At 40.2% G+C, this 23,562-nt stretch overlaps 1 protein-coding gene across 1 annotated transcript in view; it reads right to left on the bottom strand.

Moving 5' to 3' along the window:
• OXR1 (oxidation resistance 1) overlaps nucleotides 1-9,028 on the bottom strand; it is a 796,801-nt gene extending 787,773 nt beyond the window's left edge. The window contains exon 1 of the mRNA XM_070075402.2: nucleotides 8,862-9,028. The gene's annotated coding sequence lies outside the window, so the exon portion shown is untranslated. The remainder of the gene's footprint in view (nucleotides 1-8,861) is intronic.
• Nucleotides 9,029-23,562: the final 14,534 nt, after the last annotated feature.

Raw genomic sequence — 23,562 nt, 5'->3', positions numbered from 1 at the left:
TGTCCCTAAATTTTTAAGCCAAAGACCACCATCCAAGTTGTAGCAGCATGATGGCAAAATCTATTTTGATAGCTCTAGTCTCATTGTGTTCCCACTCTATGAACTGTAACCTCCAATAGAAAAGAATTTTAAATGTAAACAAAACACAAACTCCCTGTGCAGGCTTTTACATCACATTTGTACTAGGTCTATGTATTTTAAATAATATTTCCAAGGTAACCACATTTGAAAAAGATAATTGACAAATTAATGTACTACTAGAGGATAAAAGACATGACGACAAGGCATTGATAAGCTATTATATTAGGAAATAGCTAAGGGAAAAAAGGGACATTAATTTATCCAACAAATATGTCTCAAGTACTGTTCTAGGATTGCAACATGTTTTCATGAATGAAACACATAAGAATTCTTGACTTCAGTGTAATCAGAGAAAACAAATAAAACACTAAATGATTAAAACATCTCATATGAGATAGCCATAGAATTGGGTCTTCTGCTCTCAGTGTGACACTCACAAGTTTCCAAGCATTTGTAAAAGCTTAAAAGTGTAGACACTGAAACCTTAGCAAATATCACTCACTGTATTGCATATGAGCTCAAGATGTAATTTTAACAGTCTTTAGAAAGCAAATAACGGAGTTCTAGAATGGTGATACTAGAAAAATTATCATTCAAAATGTGCACAATTAACATCATTTAGTAGTTGACATTAATTTTATTTAATGTGCATCCTTATTAAGAGGAATGTTAATTTCCTAAAAATTCATTTTAATGTTCAAATATCCATAAAAAGACAGATACAAAACCAAGCAGTTCTAGCTATCTCTCAGAGAAAGAGAAGATCTCTTTGTCCCCAAATTTCTTACTCTTTAAAATGCCACAGCACCCAAAATGTTGGTGTGAGGAGAATTAAATTAAGTGGAACATATGGTGGGTAAAAAAGGAACGGAGTAGAGATAAGGTGGTGAGCGACTCAACAGAAACATAAGTTATATGAATACCTCATAGCAATAAGATGGGAGATACATTAGAAAGATAGAAAGGCAAACTAATCCAATCAATCCCCTCCCCCAACCGCCCCACTCTCCACCTTCCCCAGAGGCTGATACTGGGCACAGGAAGCCCTAGTTAAGATATAATAGAGTTCTTTTGTATTCGCATTCAACTTGGAAGCAGTTGGATACTGTAAGGAATTCCATAGTATTTAGGGAAAGGTCATTGGCCTTGGTATCACACAAAACAATTAAAATCCCAACCTCAGTGTATAGCCACTGGATAGCTTTGCAAAAGGCACTTAAATTGTATGAAAGATAGAAAAGCTGGCTGTGATACCCAGTTAGATCATCAAGGCCACTAAGGGAAGCATATGCATGACAACTGTGCCTGGCATGTTACTAATGAATTGCCTGTTTATCCAAGTCTGAATAGGATGGTCATTAGTATCACACATGCACCTCATCACCTGTCATTAGTTTATGGATTATGCATGCATAAGGGCCTAATTTCAGAATTCAGAACTTTTTTGGTGGAAACGCTCATTGGATGATTCACTGTTTCCATGATTTTTCCCCACACAACTAATTCTCTCCTGGTGATGCAGATTCTGTGTTTATACAATGCTCCCTGATCCTCCTTTAGTTTTCGGCATTTATACAAATGGAGTTCAAGAGAATGCAACTCTAACTGCAAGAACATCAAGAAAAGGGAAAGCCAACAAAGAAGCAGGGTCAGCACTGAATGGTGTATTTCTAAATACTGATGAACAAATGTGTTTGAGTTTTTTTGAACCCTTTACAAATAAAGGAGTCACGAATTAAATGTAGAAAAAAATGAGGAAAAAATACAAGGCAAATTTGGACATATTTTCATGTCCATTCTTAGTTTCATTGAAATAAATTGAGCTTTGATTATTCCAACTATGCATTTCCAAAGCTGCATTGCAACTATTTGAAACATTTTCTTTAGATACAGTACAAAGGACTAGCATTCCCACATACCTTTGTTAAAAAAATTTATCATCTAACTTTGATCTACCTCTTAGAAAAATATGCATATTTACATATTTTTTCATTAGGGAAATATTTTATTCATCTTTGTGTATTTCCTTTTAAACCAAATTTGCAATTTGTTACATTTACATTTTCACATTTGTTACATCAATTATGAAAGAGAAGGTAAGGGCTAATGGGATTTGTTGGCTAATTTGTGCTCTTTCAGCTTCCTCTGAGTAGTTGTCCCAAAGCACACAAAAATACTGCAGAACCTTGCATAAATTGTAGCTGCACTGGTATCTTTTCTTCTCCAAGAGGGATTATTAATAGCAGAGAAATGCAAGTCTTCTTTTGCATTCTTACTGTGCCACATATGAAATGAACTCAGTAAATATTAGATTAATATGAAAATTAATGAAAGAATTCAGAAGGCTTTAGAGGTAAACGCCTGCGGTACATTGTTGAAAGTATTGTTTCCAAAAATCATAAACTATTAAACATTTATCATCAGAAAAAAAATTTTCATTAAGCTGAATTCCCCAATAAATCCAACTCACCACATATGATCCTCAATATTTTTAAAACATGGCTATTTCCAAAGTGTGTTACCTACTGCTATAACTGGAAGACACCATGCTAAACCTCAGTACCTGTGAGGTGCCATTAGACAACTGGTCTCCCAGAGCTCATTGAGTAGATGGGACTTCACTGCTGTGCAATGTCAGAATTCAAATCTCTTTCTACTCACTTTTAGATTTTTGCTTTATTTTCCCCTCACACTTGAACTGGAAGCATTTACTTGTGCTGCACTGAGACATGTCACTGGAAGACGTTGTTGAAACCTTTTCAGTGTCGATCACCTTTCACGTTTTTCAGTTCATAACAAGATCATTTGGTACTTTAGACTCTTGTGCAAGATGCCCTGGCATTCTAGTGAAGTGTAGGAACTCGGTGATGTCTCTGGTGAGGTGCAAGTCCCTTTTCACTTGTTTTGAGTGCTCAGCCACTTCGGACATTTGATTTTCCAGACTGGCGAGGATAATTTGAATATCCCATAGTTACCTTCCCCAGCTTCTGCTAACAAGGAAGGCAACTTAAATCATAGTAATTCTTCTCCTCTAAACTTACTTGAATAGGTCTATCTAACCCGGCACAGAGTTCCCAACTCACTGATTTCTCACACATGTTGTTTAAATGTGAGTTTGTGATTCCTAGGTTAAACATACAATATTATACATGATATGTTTGTGGAAAAAGACAAAAATTTATGGAGTAATAGTTCTTTGGGTTATTCATACTTACAACCACTCTGAACAAGGATTTTCCCTACTGCTATTTTACAAACAAGGCAACTAAGAATCAGAAAAGGCAAACATTTTCCCCAAAGCTAAGTAATTAGAAAGAAATGAAAGATAAAAATTTTCTTTTGTCTGTCTTCAGTAACTGTATTTCCCCCTGTCCACATGATCTGTGGACTTGAATGGAAAAGTTACAAGCATCTTCATACATACTTGTGAGTTTGTTTTAGTCCATTTCCTGCTGCAGTAACAGAATACCTGACAGTGGGGTATTTATGTAAACAGAGGTTTATTTGGTTCATGATCCTGGAAGCTGGGATATTCAAGAGCATGATATCCAGTAAGGGCTGATGTACTACCCCATCCATGGCCAAAGGTGAAAAAGCAAGATGAGGAGAGAGCAAGCAAGAGAGCCCCAAATTCATTTTCAGGACTAACTCACCCCCTGAATGACATTAATTCACTCATGAGAGCAGAGCTCCTGATGATCTCTTAAAAAACAATTCACTTGAAAGAGTTACAGAGAGAGGGAGTGACAGAGAGATCTTCCACCCACTGGTTTATTCCCCACGTGGCCGCAAGGGCCAGAGCTACACCAGGCTGGGAGCCAGGAACTTCATCTCCATCTCCCACATGGGTGGCAGGGGCCCATGCACTTGGGCTATCCTCTGCTGCTTTCCCAAGCCAATAGCTTCTGGATCGGAAATGCAGCAGACACAAACCGGCATCCATATCAGATGCCAGCATGGGAGGCAGCATCTTTGTCCACTGCACCACAACCTTGGCCCTCTGGTCACCTCTCTTTAGGCCACATTTCCCAACACTGCTGCATTGGGGATTCAGTTTCTAGAACATGAACTTTGTGGGCTATTCTAACCGTGGCAGTGTTGTTGCCTGAAGAGACCGGATTTTCTGGCTAAGTTCCACATTTTCCATTTTTAAAAGTTACTTATAGGGGACAGCATTGTGATATAGTGGGTTAAGATGCCTGTAGTGCAGGCATCCTATAGGGTGCCAGTTTGAGGACCTGCTGCTCCACTTCTGATCCAGCTCCCTACTAATGTGCCTGGGAAGGCAGTGTAGAGGACGGCCCAAGGGCGTGGTCTCTTGCACCCATGTGGGAGATCTGGAAGAAGCTCCTGGCTTTGGCTTGACCCAGCCCTGGCTGCCACACCATTTAGGGAGTGAACCAATGGATGGAAGATCTCATTTTCTGTCTCTCTCTCTATATATAACTCTGCCTTTCAAATATGTAAATAAACCTTTTTAAAAAGTTATTTATAGTACACTTCCTCCAGTGTTACTATGAAGATCTGTATGAAAAAACTACTTGAAGGAAGTGTGTAAACTATAAATATCCACAGTAGTTTTATCATTATGGTTGTACACAGAATAATTTCAACAGAGGGCATAATATTAAAGTTTTAAAGTTGTCAAAGTGACCATTTAAACAGACATTTAAAAATGACAACCAATCTAAACTGTGAAGTAGTCCCAAACTGAATTGACACTATTTTTCTTTAAGAATGATGGCCCTGGAGTAGTCAAGTCCACAACTGAGAAAATGAGGTACTTGCTCCAAGGCACACATGCTTCCTGCGAGCCTGTACCTTAAGCAATTGTGTGTGTGAACAAGAGACACAACCAAGGCTGTTCCCTTGCTTGGCTGAAGTGACTAAAACTCAGAAAGCGATACACATCACACCTGGACAACTTCAGCATTTCTCTGACAATGCTGTTGCACTGCTCGAGGCAGACCTAACCTACACGTCAGACTGTTGCTGCAATATCACCATCTGCTGATTTTTAGTAGAATTACACAAACTAGCTGACACTTCTTCAAGTGACCATTTCCTCTAAAGGAGTTGGTGAATTTTTATTTAAATGCTAAGGTACAGATATTGGAGATGGGAAAAGTGTACATGGAAAGAATCTGGGCCACTGAAGAAATAAAATATATGAGTAGCGGGTTCAGGACAAACTTTTCTTGTACTCACAAAAATTAAGTCAAGGAAGCTTAGAACTCAAAGGGAAATAAAAAAATGAATGATATGTGAAAGGTGAAATTTCTATGTGATACACAAGACACACAGAACGTTCTAGTCATCAGCATGCACATAAGCAGGCTCTCAGTTTACCTGGTACCTGTACTGTAGTTTCCATTAATTCACCCATTTACCCACTCATTCAAAAGATCGTACTGTGTACATGTTGTTGATGTACACATGGGAAGCTCAATAGTAAGCAATGTCCTAATAGCATCCATGTCCTAAGGGAGCTCACATTCTAGCTTGGGGTGGGTAGCAGGAGGGGATAAGACACAACCTCCACCAGCTGGAGAGGGGATGTGAGGATCAATAGGCAGACAAGGGGTGTGAGTACCCATGAGGACCACTCACAGGAGGAACATTTGAGCAAGGACATGATGTGTAGGCATGGGAGAAAGCCATACCATAGGAGAAGCATTCTGAGTGGGGAAGTAGTAAGGGCAAGGGCCCTGGGGAAGGTACAAGCTTGACCAACTCGAGGACCGTCAAGGAGGCCCATGTTTGTGAAGTGACCTGAGTGAAAGGTGACATGGTGGTGCATGAAAAGGGGCTGACAGCAAGGGGCCAGACTCCATGGAGTCCTTGGGAAAAGCTAGAAATTGTCCTTTCCTCTGGGTGAGAAAGAATCCATCAAAAGGCTTGGAGACAAGAAAGGCATGCAAGAAGGGGAGCTGCTAGCCACAGCGTATAGCACTTTCTGATTTGTGGGAATGTAGTAAGGGATTATTGTTGACAAATGGATGAATGTCTTACAGTAAGGGCTTCCTAGCTATGTGGTCCTGAAGCTTGCTTCCCACCTCAGCCATTTTTCTGAGTCAGTTTCCCACCTTGTTAAGCTTGGCTGGAAGCCCATTGGGTATAATTTTCAGTTGACCTGTTACGAGTCATCTAATCTTAATAAAACTAACTTTTATCAATGCCCAATTCAGAATTCCAACATACACTACCATCTCAATAGTAACAGTGTGGGTGCCTTGATCTTCTTAAGAATACACACTGAGTATTTCTATGTTTTTGACCTATGGAGGCAAAGAACACAGCACAGACCAATGTATTCTTTTCCACTTACTGAGCTCATGATACCCACTCCTGGCACCCGAGGCTGCTCTGCTTGCTGGGATCCCTAGTTCACGGCTCCACTTCTTACCCAGTTCCATATGGCAGAGAACTTGCAGTCAACTCTTGACACCTCCCTCTATAATACTCTATATCTTAATCACCAAGTGTTATTGAATCTTAAATTATTTATGCCTACTTTGATTCAGACTCTTTTCCAAGATCTATGTCTGACCCATCATTATTACTCATGTGGACACTGTAACAGACACATGTTGGAGCTCCCCCATCCATCCACGCTACTTACACTACATTAGCTTCACTGTCTACCCATAGTCAGATTTCTCACAAATACCGGAATATTTATGATGCCTCTATCTTGCTTAGAACCTCAATGACTTTCAATTATCCTAAGGGAGAAGTTCAAAATCCTTAATATTGCTCCTTCAGAATCACATATCCAGACACAGAAGTTTCCTCAATGTTTTGAACCCTTAAACTGTGAAAGATAAAAACCAGCTTACAGACTATAAAATTTTAGAGTCCATTTAATCAACAAAATTCTTTCCTAATGAATCCATTCCTTCTCTTGATTTTTAGATTCCCAAAACCCATTTTTTGAGAACCAGTCTCAAAATGCCAACATCAATAGAAATCTCAGCATCAACAGGCAATTATTTTGACTGGTGATAAGGAAAATATTTACTGACCCAGCCATTTATGTTAATGTAAGCTTTCAAGGATTGTGAGCCTCAAATCTGAAACAATACAAATTTTCAAGTGCAAACCTGAAAAGAAGAGCAGTCCTCACTTGTCCATCACTAGCTTTTATGACACCCAAACTGATTAATAAATAGCAGCACATATAGATCACATCTGTTATGACTTTGCTATTTAGGTTCCAATAAAAGTGGAAAGTCAAAGGACGACGATACAATTGAAATGGAAACCTATTGCCTAGTTCACAAATAAATCTCTATTGCAATGAATATGGTAAATCTGGTAAAAGAAGATCTAGGTGAGGGTCCTAAGTAAGCCAGTTATTATTTGCCATCAGAAGGTTATAAAATCTCTCTGAAATTCTAGTTCTTCATTTAAAAGGGAGAGGAGATCCCCCTGTACAGGATTATGGAAATAAATGACTTAGTATACATGAAGCAAACCATAAATAGTAAACAAATGTCAAACTTCCTATGCTCAACCACATATGGATCTTGGATATATGATTTAAGATCTCGAATTTTATAGAATGACATTTTTAAAATAATATAATCAATATACTTCTTCCCCATGTATGTTATCAACATTTAGTAGCAACTGGTCAAAAAAGAAAATCCAATGGGGAACTGTGACTGTTTGCTCCTCAACTGTTGAACTCCCTGTCTCTGCTACAGTCCTGGTTGGAGCTAAGCACAGGTGCTCTTGCAACTGAAGGGGCTGCTCAAACATGGCGGACTCACTGGGGAATGAAGGAAGCACGTGCTGCACGTTGCAGTTACACTGCAGGAGCAGCTGTTCTCACCTCATTTGTCTTCACTGAGCCCCCCCCCTCCTTTAATGGTAGACTTGATGTGATAGAAAATGGTATACCCTACTGCTTTCATTATGGTTCTGAACTTATTTTATCATAAATGCTTTTTTAAATTGCCCCATGAGATAAACTGCCATTAAGAGAAATTTAACAAAATCTTTAGGCATGCCACAACACAGGGTTTGTGTTTATTCTAACATCACTTCCCTTTTTCTTCCCCAAAACTACAGTGTTTGATAAAACAAAAATTCACTGAAATATAATTGAGCTGGGAATCGACTATGGGAAGAGCACCAGCATAAACCTGTCAAAGCTGTGGGACACACAAAGCTGTGCTTGCCAGGAACCAGAGCTGCATGTGACAACATTGGAAAAGAAGAAAGACTGAAGTTCAAAGTTTCCACCATACAAAGACAGATAAGACGAGCACATCAAACTCAAAGTAAGAAATAAGAAATCAGCCTAGTTAAAAAACAAAACAAAACAAAACATACAGGCAATGGAGAAAATTAACAAAGCCAAAAGCTAGTTCCTGGAAGAAATGAACAAAATTCACAAACCCCTAGTTAGACTTCAGCCTAAGAGAAGGAATGCAAATCATCCATAACAGGGACAAAAAAGGGGTTGCCACACCAATCCTACAGAAATGAGGAGAGTGAACGCTATGAGCAATTTTTAGGTCCTCAAATTTGACAACTGAGAGCAAGTGGACATTGTTCTCGCTGCTATCCCTGTAGAACAAACCAACATTTAGCAGCTTAAAACAATCATTTCATCACGTTCACAACTTCTCCGGGGTTAGGATTTCAGACAGCACACAACAGGGAAGGTTTTCCTCTATTCCAGAATGTCTAGGACCTTGGCTGGGAAAACTAAAAAAAACAGGGGTAACACCAAGGCTTGAGCCTTAAGTTATCTGCAAGTATCTACTCACGAGACCGGCGGGGAAGGCAGGCTGTGGCTGGCTGCTCAGGTGGGGAACCCCTCCGTGGAGTCTCCATGTGGCTGTGCTTCCCGGAAGTGCAGCAGCATTGAGCAGTGGTATGTAACACCCAGAGACTCAGGCCTCCAAGGGTAACTGTTCAGCAGCAAGGAAGAAACTGTGTTGCTTTTTCTGATTCACCCTGAAAGTAGTCGGCTTCATTTCCACTGTGCTCATTTTTGGTTCTGACTGGGTAAAGGGTCTATTCATCTTGGATTTGATCTTTGGCTTGCTAAGAGAAAAATTCTGTAGAACACTTACATTATTAGAGTTTATCTGAGCAAAGCAAAGCCAAAATGATTCAAATTGAGCAGGCTCTAAGAACTCCAACCAGGAACATGATCAGATAGTGCTTACAGAAAAATGAGAAGTGAGAAATAGAAAATAAATTAACTGGCTAGAGCCTAAAGTCAATCAACCAATCAATTGCTTATAGCTTAATAGTTGTTTACTGTCTAACCAGTTAATTGGTCACAGGCCTTCCACAACCAGCCAAAGCTCAGTTACTGTGATTAAACTATATTGTTTTGGTCTGTTGAGCCCAGGGCAGGTGTTTAGCCCAAATCCATAATCTCCAACAAAATACTATTTAATAGCCTTAAAAGGCCTTCTTACTTTAAAAACACTTTACAGCTGAAAAGATTGGCCTGGACAGTTTCTTTTCCATTACAAGTGAGATTGGGGCCCTGCTAAGTCAGCTGATAGTTTTAAATTTTAAAAAACCACAAGAAATTCTTGCTGAAGGCTTGCTATTAATTTTTATAGTAAGTTTCTTACCAATTATACTACTTTGAGTTTGGTTCCTTTGTAAACAAGTGTTCCCTTAGACAACATATAAACAGAGAAGTAGGTCCAGGTGGGAGGGATCGGTGAGTAGATGAACCCGGAGAGGGGAACATTGGAGCCAGAGGAAATCGCAAGTGCAGAGAACAGGAGCATGAAAATAGATTGTGCTTTGAGATAATGGCGGGTAGTTTGGAATGGTTGGATCTAAGGATGCTTATGGAAGAATAATGAGAAAAATGTATTGAAAGGTAACACTAAGACAGTTACAAAATATCTTGTGTGCCAAGCCAGAGATTGTGGACCTTATCCTAAATTTGAGCCACTGGGAATCTATTATTTGATTCTTAATGAGCATCGATTCTTTGTTTTTTAAGATTACTTATTTGAGAGGTAGAGTGGACAGAGGGACAAGAGAGACAGAGCTCTTCTATCCACTGGTTCACTTCCTAAATGACCACAATGGCCAGGGATGGGACAGGCTAAACCCAGGAGCCAGGAACTCCACCCAGGTATCCCACATGGGTGGCAGTGGCCCAAACACTTGGGCCGTCTTCTGCTGCTTTTCCTGGAGCATTAGCAGGGAGCTGGATCTGAAGTGGAGCTGTCCAGGCTAGTACAGGTGCTCTAATATGGGATGCTGGCATAGCAGGGAGCAGCTTAACCCTCTGTGCTACAATGCTGGCCCAAGGGTATTGTTTCTATACACTTGTAATGTGTATTGGGTAGGCTCTAGATTAAAGTTGTCAGTTGAGGAATCACCTGGCCCAGTTTCTTTCCTGTTCCCATACTTGGAGTTTATTTACAAAATATTACACAATGAGAATAAAATGATTATATGAGCAGAGAATGTTTACTGCACACTCCACCTATATTCTTTTCCAGATGGAGAAGTTCCACCAAGGTATCCCTGCACCTCTACCACTGTACCCTTTGAGATGTGATGACTTAATTGGCGAATTTGTTCAGTCTCTGTAAGAAGGGGTGCCATTTATTGGGCCTTTTTAAAGACCCATATTAAGTAATACTAAGTAATAAGCATAACTATATACCCAATACACTGTGTAACAGAATATTGGGTGACAGAAATGATACCTTACTGGGTTTATCTAGGGCACTGGGTCTCATCACCCTTTAAGAATATTCGCCCTGGTAATATAATTGTGACCTTTTAGGAACACTAGGAGCTGTGTAGCTGGCTGTCTTGACTTTCTGACTCTGTGGACAGTGGAGCCTTGAAGAATAATAAAGCAAAAGGACAATGAAAGCAATGGACACTCAGCAGAATGGGGAGCAGCAAGCGTTCCCTGTATTGTATGAGAAATGCCCACCACCACTATCAGAGCGATACGTGGGGCACTGTAGACTGTATACTGTACCTCCAAAGCATTGGGTTCATGGACTATGATAAATGAGTGGTGCTTCCCAGAGTAACACTACACAACTGTTTGTAATGCAGCAGCTCTGCCACTGCCATCAGGACAGCCAAGGAGAACAACTGGAGTGGGACATCTTGAAATACAGCTGAACTTAATACAGCTGAAACACAGATGAACTCAATTCATCTGAGTCTATGACTTTATTATCTTTCATGCTAGGTAAGAAATCGTGTAGATTTGGGACATTGTGATTTATGGTAATCCTACAAAAAGGAATACCTTTAGAACAGATGAATTATACATATAATCATGTATAATAATTTATCATATAAATAAAGCCTGTTTATCTGTAAAGATTTTATTGATAGTCTTACTGATTTAATTACCAGATGTGAATTGTTTCAGGAGCCTTTAATTTTGCCTTTGAACTTGATCTCCTGAGATCCTTTAATTTCTTAAGCATTATTGAGTGGCATTTATGCATTGAGGTGCCAGAGTAATATTAATCAATAGGAGATTGAAGAAGATAATTCATTGCCACTATCTTAGTAACCAAAAGAACAGGGGAGCTTATATCTAAAAATCTATTGTTAAATGATGGTAACAATGTATAATGCTTTAAATTTACAATGTATATTTGTATACATGATCTTATGTGATCTTCCCAATTAGCCAGTGAACCAGTTACCACCCCATTTTTATATGTGAAAATTTTTACAAAAGGTATTTGCCCAAATTTACAACTAATAATTGGCCCATCAAGGCTATATGTCAGGTTCCCTAATTGGAAACTTTTTGTTCTTTCCATGGTGTAAACAATTCTGGAGTCAGCATTTGGCCTAGTGGTTAGGACACTGGTTGGAATGTCCATGTCCCATATTGGAGTTAATACATTCAGTGCGTGGTTCCTCTCCTGATCCTACATTCCTGCTAATGCAGATCCTGGAAGGTGGCAGATGATGGCTCAAGTAATTGAGTCCCTTCAGCCCACTTGGGAGAACTGAATGGAGTTCCCTGCACCTGGCTTCAGCCTGGAGGAATTCTGGCCTTTCTGGTCATTTGGAGTGTGAACCAGTGGATAGGAGTTCTGTCTTTCTGCCTCATATATGCATAAGTAAGAAATTTAAGAAATTCGATATAATCACGTTTTCTTTGTAAACTGTTTGACTAGGAGGCCAGCACTGTGGCATAGCAGGTGGGGCCACCATTTCAGTGTCAGCATCTCATGTGGGCACTGGTTCAAGTTCCGGCTGCTCCACTTCAGATCCAGCTCTCTGTTATGGACTGCGAGGGCGGTGGAGGATGGCCCAAATCCTTGGGCCCCTGTACCCATGTGAGAGACCCGGAGTAAGCTCCTGGCTCCTGGCTTTGGATCTGCACAGTTCTGGCCATTGCAGTCAACTGGGGAGTGAACCAGTGGATGGAGGACCTCTCTCTCTCTGTGCCTCTCTTGTGTAACTCTGACTTTCAAATGAATAATAAATAAATCTTTTTTAAAATGCTTGGCTAAACAGATTCATAGATAATACGATAGTTAGGATTGTCAGATTTTTTTTTTTCTTTTTTGGACAGGCAGAGTGGATAGTGAGAGAGAGACAGAGAGAAAGGTCTTCCTTTTCCACTGGTTCACCCCACAATGGGCACTACGGCCAGTGCACTGCAGCCAGCGCACAGCGCTGATCCGAAGCCAGGAGCCAGGTGCTTCTCTTGGTCTCCCATGCAGGCACAAGGCCCAAGGACTTGGGCCATCCTCCACTGCACCCCCGGGGCCACAGCAGAGAGCTGGTCTGGAAGAGGAGCAACTGAACAGAATCCGGCACCCCGACCAGGACTAGAACTGGTGTGCTGGCGCTGAAGGTGGAGGATTAGCCTAGTGAGCTGCGGCGCCAGACAGGATTGTCAGTTTTAAAGGACAGTATTTCACCAAATTTAAATATTCACATTGTATAGGTCCTTGCCATCTCTACATTGCAGTAAAGTCTTCAAAGGATAAGGTGAAAGAATAGATATTTCAAATATGTGTTAACAGAAATATAAGAAGAGGGCCAGACCGCGGCTCACTAGGTTAATCCTCCACCTGCGACGCCAGCTCCCCAGATTCTAGTCCCGGTTGGGGCTCCGGATTCTGTCCTGGTTGCTCCTCTTCTAGCCCAGCTCTCTGCTGTGGCCTGGGAGTGCAGTGGACGATGGCCCAAGTCCTTGGGCTTTCACCTGCATGGGAGACTAGGAGGAAGCACCTGGCTCCTGGATTTGGATGGGCGCAGCACCAGCTGTGGCAGCCATTTGTGGGGTGAACCAACGGTAGGAAGACCTTTCTCTCTGTCTCTCTCTCTCGCACTGTCAAACTCTGCCTGTCAAAAAAAATATATAAGAAGAGGAGGAATAAGAAGTAATTATTCTCACTGCCAAGTATTTCTTCAAATATAGAAAAGTTTTCTGTAGACTCCATTGAGTAACACTCATTAAATGAACATTAATTCATTAAAATTAAACTTTCACAAAACTTAGTAGAAATCATACAGAGTTAAAAAGAGGCAAAAGCAATGAAGAGGCATCTGGTCTAAATACAGTTATTGCATATAGTAAGATGACTTTATAATCTCTTTAATTCTAAATTATTTATAAACCATTTGCATTTGCTCTGTTAGTGTTCAAAGAAACTGTGATTTAATTGATTTAAATAAAGGCTTACTGAGTACAAGTGTATGCAGGGCATGTATGTAGTAAATGGAAGTGTGTGTAACTGCAAAAACTCATGGCACCTATTCTCTAGTGACAATACACTAGGTAAATACTCATGGAATGGCAGGTTTCAGCAGTAGCTGCACTAGAAGTATGATATGAAACAGAGGAACTGGGGAAAAAGAGATTTAATCCAAACTTGAACTGAGAACACTTTGAGGAGGAAATTTAAGTGAACATGGTCTTCAAATGTTGAAGGATAATGAAAACATGTATTTCAATTTAAAGATGATGCATTTAACTGTCTTTTAAATCTTGATTTGTTAAGCTCAATTTTCTAATCCAATCTCTCAGCAGTAGCTATAATTAACTATAAATCTATTGACTGTTAATGGAATGTGCATATGAATTATGACCAATATGTTAAGCTCTACAAGAGTTTTCAATCAATAGCACCCATCTTCTCCACTAAACAAAATGTGAGTGAAACAAAGAGTGAAGACAAGTTCAAACAAACCTCATAATACTGATGGAGGCCAAGCTAGAGGGTGGCTGATCAACGTGTGAACAAAATGCACCTATTAAGCACAGCTCAGAATAAGGAAATTCATTCAGCAGTCACCACAGTTCTGGTTTTTCTACCAACATTCACCTTCTCTCCCAGAGCAGAGCAGAGAGAAGGGAACAGTGCTCTCTCTAGGCAGGCAGCAGACTCTCAACAGGAGGAAGTTGAACATCCTGCTAAGCATAGGAGGTTACCTTACCTAACTCATTGGCAAATAAATCACTTCCAACACTGGACCAGGAGAATGGTGAACGAAAAGAACAGGAAGGGCCAGGAGTGCTGAGAGAATGCGCCTCCTCAAAGAAATCAGGAGTGGGGAAATTGTGATCTAACTTTAATATCCCACAAGATGAGTCTGATTATTTTGTGTATTATTTGTAGTTTCCCTGTCATAAATTACCCATTATTATACATTTTTAAAGAATGGTCCATTTTTCTACAATGTGCACAGTTTTCTTTTGTGTATTTATTAGGTCCCAAACAGTAATATGGCAGATGTAAGGGTGAGAGGTATAGTTAGTACCTGTTGCCTCCAACATGCAGCCTCCCAATTCATTGTTCTTTACATTTTATAATCTACTTCTCCTCCTCAGTGGAAATAGGCTTGGTTTCTATACGTGGAACTAAAAGATAAAAAGAAAAAGAATAGGTGAAATAGAGAAAAGTAGCAAAAGAAAAATTGGTATGGAGGAAGTCTAGAAACAAATTTTAGCATTTTTCCTACATCAGTGAGTGACTGAACAGATGAATAGGCATCCAGCAGGCCAGAGTAGTGGTCATGTTCATTGGCTCCACAGAAATGTTAATGAGATGACATAAGTTGCTTCTTGGAGAATTTATATATTTCCACATTGTTCATCTATATGGACTACTTGTTTCAGTTCTTTCAAAATTTTACTTCCTTAATTTTTATTTATTTGAAAGAGTGATGGAGGGAGAGATGGACATGGAGAGATACAGAGAGTGCTCTTCCAATGTTGAGTCACTCTCCAAATACCCAGAACACCTGCGGCTGGACACAGCCAAAGCCAGCAGCCAGAAATTCAGTCTGGGTCTATCACATCAGTGATAGCCATTGCTGCTTCCTCCTAGGGTACACATTAGCAGGAAGCTGGAATTGAAAGTGGAGCTAGAACATAAACATCAGGTATCTAAAGGATCCAACATGGATAAGGGTATTTCAAGCAGCATCGTGACCAGTTTGCCAAATGCCCACCCTTAGTTTTGGTTCTTTTATACAAAACTGTCTTTTATATGCTGACTTGGACCATCACCATTTGTATCTAGGGACTGAACTTTAGGAATTCTCTTTTTACTGTATGAATTATCCTTATCACATTCCAATATGTGGCAGCAGGTAAGTCATGATCAAGGGAAGCTCATAATTTTATGCTTGTCTGAGGGATTTAGCCATCAAGTAGAATATTCGTAGAGCAAAGAGAATCATGATAGGGCAGCGGAGGCAGGAAATAGAATACATTAGGACTTTTAAATCTTTGGCCATTCAAATATCACCACCAAAACCCCTATTTCAGCTTCTGTTGATGGTGTTCTTCACACTAGTGCTTACTCACCTGCCGCAGCTTAGGTAAACTTCTCCCCGAGTGAACACTCACACCAGCACAATGTGTCCCTTTTCATAAGGAAAACAGACATTCTGGCTATTTTCAAAGAGGCATTATTTCTAGGACTAAAAACAATGAATTCTACAGTGATAGATTTTGGTTATTGTCTAGTTTTTCAAGTCAAAGTTCCACTTTAGGTAAAGCTTTTATACTTCATGAGCTGTTATCACTCTCTGTAGCTTGCCAGTATGGGAAGAATTCTGGCAGAAAAAAAATAACCTTGCTGGCCTTGAAAATGTGGTTGTTCTGCTTAGTGGAGGATGGTGACAATTTGTGCCACCTGGGAAATGTTTATAATTCCTTCCTGATGTGATGAACATTACTCCCCTGCAATCAATCCTCCCAAATCAACTCACACTATTTTTAGATCCATTCAAACTGGCTAATTACGAGAGTTTGCATGAATGATGTGACAGTGTTGTCCAAGCAGCCTTTTATTTTATTCATATGAAAGGCCAAAATAGAAAGAGAGACAGAGAGATCATGTCCATATCTGTCAGTCAGAAAGACAGATTTCCCATCCACTCATTCACTCTTCAAATGACCACAAAAGCCTGCTGGGTCCGGCCAAAGCCAGGAGCCAGGAACTCAATCTACGTCTCCCACATGGGTGGCAGGGATCCAACCCTTGAATGACCACTGGCTGCCTGAGCAGGCCTTAACAGGGAGCTGGAATGCAAAGCAGAGCCAGGAGTTGAACCCAAGCGCTCTGATAGGGGATGCAGGTGCCCCAAGGGCATCTTAACCACTATGCCAATCCCCAGTCCAAGAAGCTTTTTAGTATCTGGTTATTATTTTAGAATCGTATAATTGCAAAGACCAGAAATAGTTAAAATTATACATGACACAACACTTCACAATATTGTTGAAAATGTGTGTCTAATCTTCAAACCAGATTTTGATTAGTAATGAGAAGGGATTAAGGTGTGTCATGAATGAAAATCTTATACTAAGGGCTTTCTGAAAAATCCTAGTTACTAAAAGTTAATTTTTAATAGAAGGGAAAATTAGGTCAGCAAGAAAAATTAAAGTGCCACCAATTTGGAGGAACTTTGAAATTCTAGCTCTCACTGTAAGATGAAGATTAAAAAATTAAAGCTAATTATAAGGACCTGTAAATTACATTGGAAACCAAATGATTAAATTAGCATGGAGTAAATAGACTCTTGGTAAGGAATGACAGAAATTACCAGAAAGGATTTAGATTACCTGGAGAATGAAGCCTTTCTAAGAGGGCACCTCTGGCCGGCACCTCAGCTCACTTGGCTAATCCTCCACCTGCAGCGCCGGCACACCGGGTTCTAGTCCCAGTCGGGGCGCCAGACTCTGTCCCAGTTGCCCCTCTTCCAGGCCAGCTCTCTGCTGTGGCCAGGGAGTGCAGTGGAGGATGGCCCAAGTGCTTGGGCCCTGCACCCCATGGGAGACCAGGAGAAGTACCCGGGTCCTGGCTTTGGATCTGTGCAGCGCACTGGCCATAGCGGCCATTTGGGGGGTGAACCAATGGAAAAGGAAGACCTTTCTCTGTCTCTCTCTCTCTCTCTCACTAACTCACTAACTCTGCCTGTCCCCCACCCAAAAAAAAAGAGGGCACCTGTGACCAGCCTTCCTGTGAACTCAGACACAGCTGGAGACCAGCAGAGATGAATTTGGAAGAGAGGGTTTTGGTTTTTCCTGGGATGTGGGTGTAAATTCCAAAGACAAGCTACCTTGAGCTTGAGCTTGACCTTGGACAACAACCTGGACTAGGTTTTTAAATGGATGATTTGTGAGCCTCTGTGAGGAGAATTTTTGAAGTGCTGCCACGTAGCCTACTGCAGAGCTGCTAAAAGTGGAAGGGCCCACCCAGGATACATTAAGTTTTTATGGTTGGGCTCATTCCTGCTAAAGAATCACATGATATCATGTAAAAGGGATAATCATTATGATTATCACAGCAAACACAGATTCCAGGATTTTCTGTACTCATTAAAGCATTCAAGACCCAGTCAGGAGAAATGAGTCACGTCATTTACTTTAACAGAGAGAGTTTACTTTTTAAAAATTGTTAAGTAGAAATCAAGTTCTTAACTAGCTGTATTTATTTCCTAGGGCTGCTACAACGAAGTACCAAGAACTGCATGCCTTCCATGGAAATGTATTGTCTCGCAAAAAAACTGATAATAGTTCTGGAATCTTGACATCCAAGATCAAGGTCTCAGCATCATTTCTTCCTCTGGAAGGCTAGGAGGAAGAATCTGCCCCACACCTCTCTCCCAGCTTCTGGTGCTTTGCTGCGCTGTTCCGCCCCCCCTTGGCTGGTAGGCACAGCACACTAACCTCCACATGCTCTTCTCCCTGTCTGCCTGGCTGTCTCTGTGTCCAGGGTTTCCCTTTTCATAAGGGCACAGATATGTTGGATTAGAACTCACTACAATGGCCTCATCTTGGTCATCTGCAAAGACCCTGTTCTCAAATAAGATCACAGGCAGAGATACCAGCAGTTAGGACTCCAACATCGGACACTGTGAGGCAATCCAACACCAGAAGTTTTCACAGCAGTGTTTATGCAGGAAGAGCTATGACCTCTGGCACTGGAAGAGCAAAGAGTGGTTGAAACGATCCAACGGAGCTTGGAAGAGCGGCCCCCCCGGAGCTCAAACTCCGACTCCAGGGCAAGGGGCAATGGCACTCAGCTGGTGCTGAAGTCTCTGAGGGAGGGCACCATGAGACTGCTTCTGCAAGCATTGCAAAACCCATAAAGACGGAGCAAACTGAAAACTGGATTCAGCAGCTGCCAAAAAAAGCGACGATTGCTCCAATAAAGAGAAAGGAAGTCCCGGGCATGATGTTCACAGGAGCTGCAAGCAGACAGAAGCAAATCCCTCTTTATTCTTCACCCTTTGTGCCCCTGTAGGTAGGCAGAACCTAGTAGGATGGCATCGATAGCAGAATGGAGTCCTGAAGTCCCAGACCCTGCCTCACAAAGCAAAGTGGGAAAGTGGGGTTGTAGCCGACAAACGCTAAATGAGTCATAGGTATGCTTTTTACTTTAACTTGATTGAGGCAGGATCAGCAAATAACCCAGTGAAAGATGAAGGAAGGATGTGACCTTCCAAAGATTGTCCCAAAAGAGTCACAAAATCCCTAGGTTCCTAATTTATAAAATGGGTATTATAATAATAATAAGTATCTCATAGGGTTGCTATGAGAAGACATGAAATGCACGCAGGACAGTAGGTGGCAGAGAATAAAAGCTCAGGACTTAATCATTGTTAACTATTGTTACTATCTGTTTATTGTATAATCAAATATTGAAGTGTTAACAACATACTTCAAGGTCTTTATCATCCTATACCATGAATTTACGAGTCTTAAGACAGGAGTCAGGTGTTTCCTCACTGCTAAGGTAGCACCTACAAGTAAATGTAAAGTTTCTCGATTTTTTTCATGAATTAAAATAGAATATCTCAACCATCTAAGAACATTTTGTATCCCATGGCTGCTGACTGCTTATTGAGCTTTACATAAACTTTGAAAGAGGAGTTTCTTCTGCATGGGACCAGTGTGACTAAAAATGCTAGAATGGCAAGTAGGTTTGATGTGACTAGCTGTTACTAATTGGTAATGGCAACCTGGGATGCTGAGTTGGGAAATCTGAGGCTCCGTCTGGGATCAGAAGTAAGAAGTTCGGGTCACTTAGCGTTCTCCAACAAAGGCACAAGAGGCTTGCTTTGCTGAGACTCCTGTCTGCCCCTTGACATGATCAGCATTGATGGGGAGAACATGACTTTCAGATTCAAAACTGCATTCAAGTTCTGTTTCTCTTTCCAAGCTGAGAATGGAGGTAATAACACCTCAAAGGATTGTGTTAAGGATTAAACTTAAAGAAATGAAAACTCTCTACCATCTATATGAAACACAGTGTAAGTTGCTTCTCATGCAGTAAGTGTTTTGACAAAGATACATGATAAACCAATAACTATGTGTATACTCATGATATTTCACAGTGTCAGTATGACTTGATCAACTATATAAAGGAATCAGTGTGAAACACATTTTCTTAAATGAAATGATCAACACATTCCTAACTCTTTCCTGATAGTACAGAATATCCATAGTAAAGTCATTTATCTCCCCAAATATAAAGGAAACCTTTTTTTGGCTAATGAGTGAATATGGATGAAATTTGAACTTCTCTACACATAAGTTACTATAGAATCTATAGACCACACAGGTTGAATGTTATTTGTTTGATTTCTCCTCCTTTGTGGAATTAGGGAACAATTTTCTCTTTTTACAGATGTGAAAGTAAGTAAAACATAATTGCTTTTCATTGCCTGACTAGCAAATGGAAAAATTTTCTGGATAAAAATAAGTAGCTTTCACAGGCCAAGATTTTGTGAGAACAGGCTGTTTTGTTGTTTTGTGAAAAGGTCAATGTGCCTGTTATAACAAGTGAATTTCATGAAGTTCTTGTAATTCTGTAAAGTGCCCCACATAAGTGCATTCTCCTCCCCTAGATTTTTGTAACATTTTCTCAAAAGTATGCTTCATAGAAACACAACTCAAAGTATACTTTAAAAATATGGTGAATTTATAAATGTGCATTGGACATGTATGGCAATTCTCAGATCTTCAATTTTTGTCTTTTCTATTTCCTTGTTTAACTAGGCAGTGCCACCTAGTGGCTGATAAAGTTATTGATATTTTACTGCATCCTAAAATTGAAAACAGGTTCTACAGCAGAAAAATATATAATTATTTTTATATTACATTGCAGTTACTCATTTAAACTTTTATCTTTGCTAATTTTCTTTTTAATTTTATCTAGTTTTTAAAATCATAAGTCATAACAAATGCTGTCCACTGCTAAATATACTTGTTTATGTCCTTTAGCATTATTGGAAAAATTGTTCCAGTAATTTTGACAAAGTGACCTTTTAAAAAAACGTAAAGAGCTTTTGAGGAATTTGTCCCTTTAAGTATCTTAATGTACTAACTAAAATTATCTTATTGCATGTATATCTCAAAGTAGTTTCATATTTGTAACAAACGATAGTCCAGGCACTTTAAAAATGATGTTACTTATTTAACACCATAAGAATTAATAACAACTATTTGGAGAAATACTTTTAAGGTGTTACTCTCTCATTTTAGTGTTAAACCCAATTTTGAGCTTCAAAAAAGGCATTTCTTTCACAGTGTAATGCTACTGCCCTCTTGTGGTTCAAAATGTTTACTTCCCTCTGGAAATAAACTATTTTCACATTTGTCCAAGAAACATGAAGATATCTCAAAAAGTCCATGAGAAATGAAATTAAAATGTAAGCTTATTTTGGCCCAAGGAGTTTTTGAAATCCATGCACATGTAAAGTCTCCAAAAGGTCCGTGGAAATTGCTTACTTAAGAAAAAATTTTGCATAGATTTTTAAAAATTGGCACGAAAATAAACTTATCTTTTCATTCAATTTTTGCATGAGTTTTGAAATATCCTCACATAGTAGTCTACCAACTACCACAGCTGAAAATGAATATCTAGTTATGAATTCAATAGGCGGTTAATAAAAGCCAACAATTAACTTCCATCAACCTCTTACTTGGTGGAAGTGTCTAACCACAACCTCCTCAGGTCACTTTTAACATCGTCCATTGGTCCCATGAAATATCTTTTGCAAAGGCTGTGGTAAAGTAATCTCTTTAAAACTAGTATGAGTAATTCCACACTTCTCTAGTGATAGATGAAGAATAAATTGCCTTAACACTTTTAAAATGCTTTTTAATTTTGCTTTTGTTTTAACCTGGGATGAGTTCAGGAGTGTGTTCCAAGGTCCAGACGTGCGTTCACCTAGCTAAAACACTTTGGCCCTTGCGACTGTGGCACTGAATGGAAAACAAGCTCTAGATACACATTCCAACTGGAAGAGCCAAGCGTTGCCTTTTCCTTCTCACGTTGGCTCTGATGCTGTGCCGCTAGAAATGAATGTGCTTTGCAGAATTCCGCATATGAACAGAACTGATTCTATAAGAGCTCGCTCTGGCTCTGTGTTTACATCTCTCACCTTGCATGTGAGTGTTATCACGGATTAAAGGAAAACAAGAACTAAACAAAGGGACAATTCTGCCTTTGCCCGAATCTCCAGGCACTGGGGGACCAGAGTTTATCATCATTTTCCACCTCTGTCTGAAATTCCCATTGACTACCTCTACTCTCCAATAGCCTACAATGCATTTCCATTTAGAAATTTTTAGAATTTTGTCTTTACTAAAAAGTAGGGGAAATAATCAACTATATTCTGCCTTTATTTATTTAGTTCCAGAGCAAGCAAGCAGAGTCAACAGTAAAAACCAGTGGTTGGTTGGGGTTTAGCATCCTACCTAACTCTTAGCCTGGCATTCCTGCCTTTTTTGAGTTTAGAATGCTTCCGTCCCCTTGCAGACCAGGGTCTTTTAATGCAAGGCTTCAATCAAGTGTTGTTTTTTGATTTTAATGAGAGCATGTTCCCTTTCACTCTTACCTATCCTTTCCCCAAGAAATTTCCATGGTTTCTTCAATGCCATGAGTAGTCTTACTTGGAGGAAGAAGACAGGATGGGGAGAGAGGATGTGGACTAGTGTGGCTCCACGTGCTCAGGGCTGCTCTCACAAGGCTCCACTGCCAGCTCTGCAGGGTTAACTTGAAAATGGGACCTGGTGCAGGGGCTCAACTTGGCTGGCTGAGGACCCTACCTGTGCACAGCACATCCTGTCAATGCCCGGAAAGCGTCTGCTATATCCTTCACACACTGCTGCTGGTCAGCAGAACACGCTCCAGAGGTCACGTGGTCTAGCTTCCACCTGGGATTGGTAACCAGGCCCGGTTGACAGGAAGAAGAGACACCTAAACAGCTCATCTGGGCATGTTCCTTTCGCTCAGCTTCTCCCTGGCCCACACACTGCTCTGCCACCTGCCCTGACGGCAAGGGCCCCCAGACTTCCCAGCAGGGCTCTTGTAAACCTTGTGGAGACCAAGCAAGACCCAGCCTCCTGTTGAACCCATCTGCATCCTCATCCATACTGCCAGTATTGTCCTCTCCTTGCACACCTAGGCTTGCTGGGGTCACTCAGTTTTACAAGATAAACTAGACATTGCTTAGCAATAAGACCTAGGAGGTGTGCAGAACACAAGCAGTTACCTGGATCGAGAGAGATGGAAGTTACAGCAAAAGAAAGGCTCAAAGGTAATCTCTGAGGTCCTGGTAAAAAAAATCCACTCCAAAACGGGTGTGAGGGAATTTGGCTTTTATTTTAGAATTTAACTTTAAATTTTGCATGCATTTTGCACATTTTCCTGTTAATTTAAAAACTGGGGAAATATATGCTATTAGCTAACATGATACTAAGTGAAAGAAATCAGATGCAAAAGAGCACATATTTCACTCTTTATATGAAATTAAAAACAGTCAAAAACTGCATTGTGAAAAGTTAAGGCAATGGTTATCCCTAAGGAATAGCAACTGCAAGGAGACACGTGGAGAGAATTCTGGGATGCTGGCAATATTCTGTTCTTAACATGGACGCTGACCAAATGGCCATGCTCATTTCATGACAATTCATTAAGCTGTCTTTAAAATAAATTAATAAGAATAAAGTTTAAAAAGTAA

This window comes from Oryctolagus cuniculus, chromosome 6, assembly GCF_051225735.1.
Source record: "Oryctolagus cuniculus isolate XC-2025 breed Fujian yellow rabbit chromosome 6, ASM5122573v1, whole genome shotgun sequence".
Taxonomy (NCBI): Eukaryota; Metazoa; Chordata; class Mammalia; order Lagomorpha; family Leporidae; genus Oryctolagus; species Oryctolagus cuniculus.
Note: the sequence above shows the minus strand (reverse complement) of the source record. Positions and strands in the feature narration are given on the sequence as shown.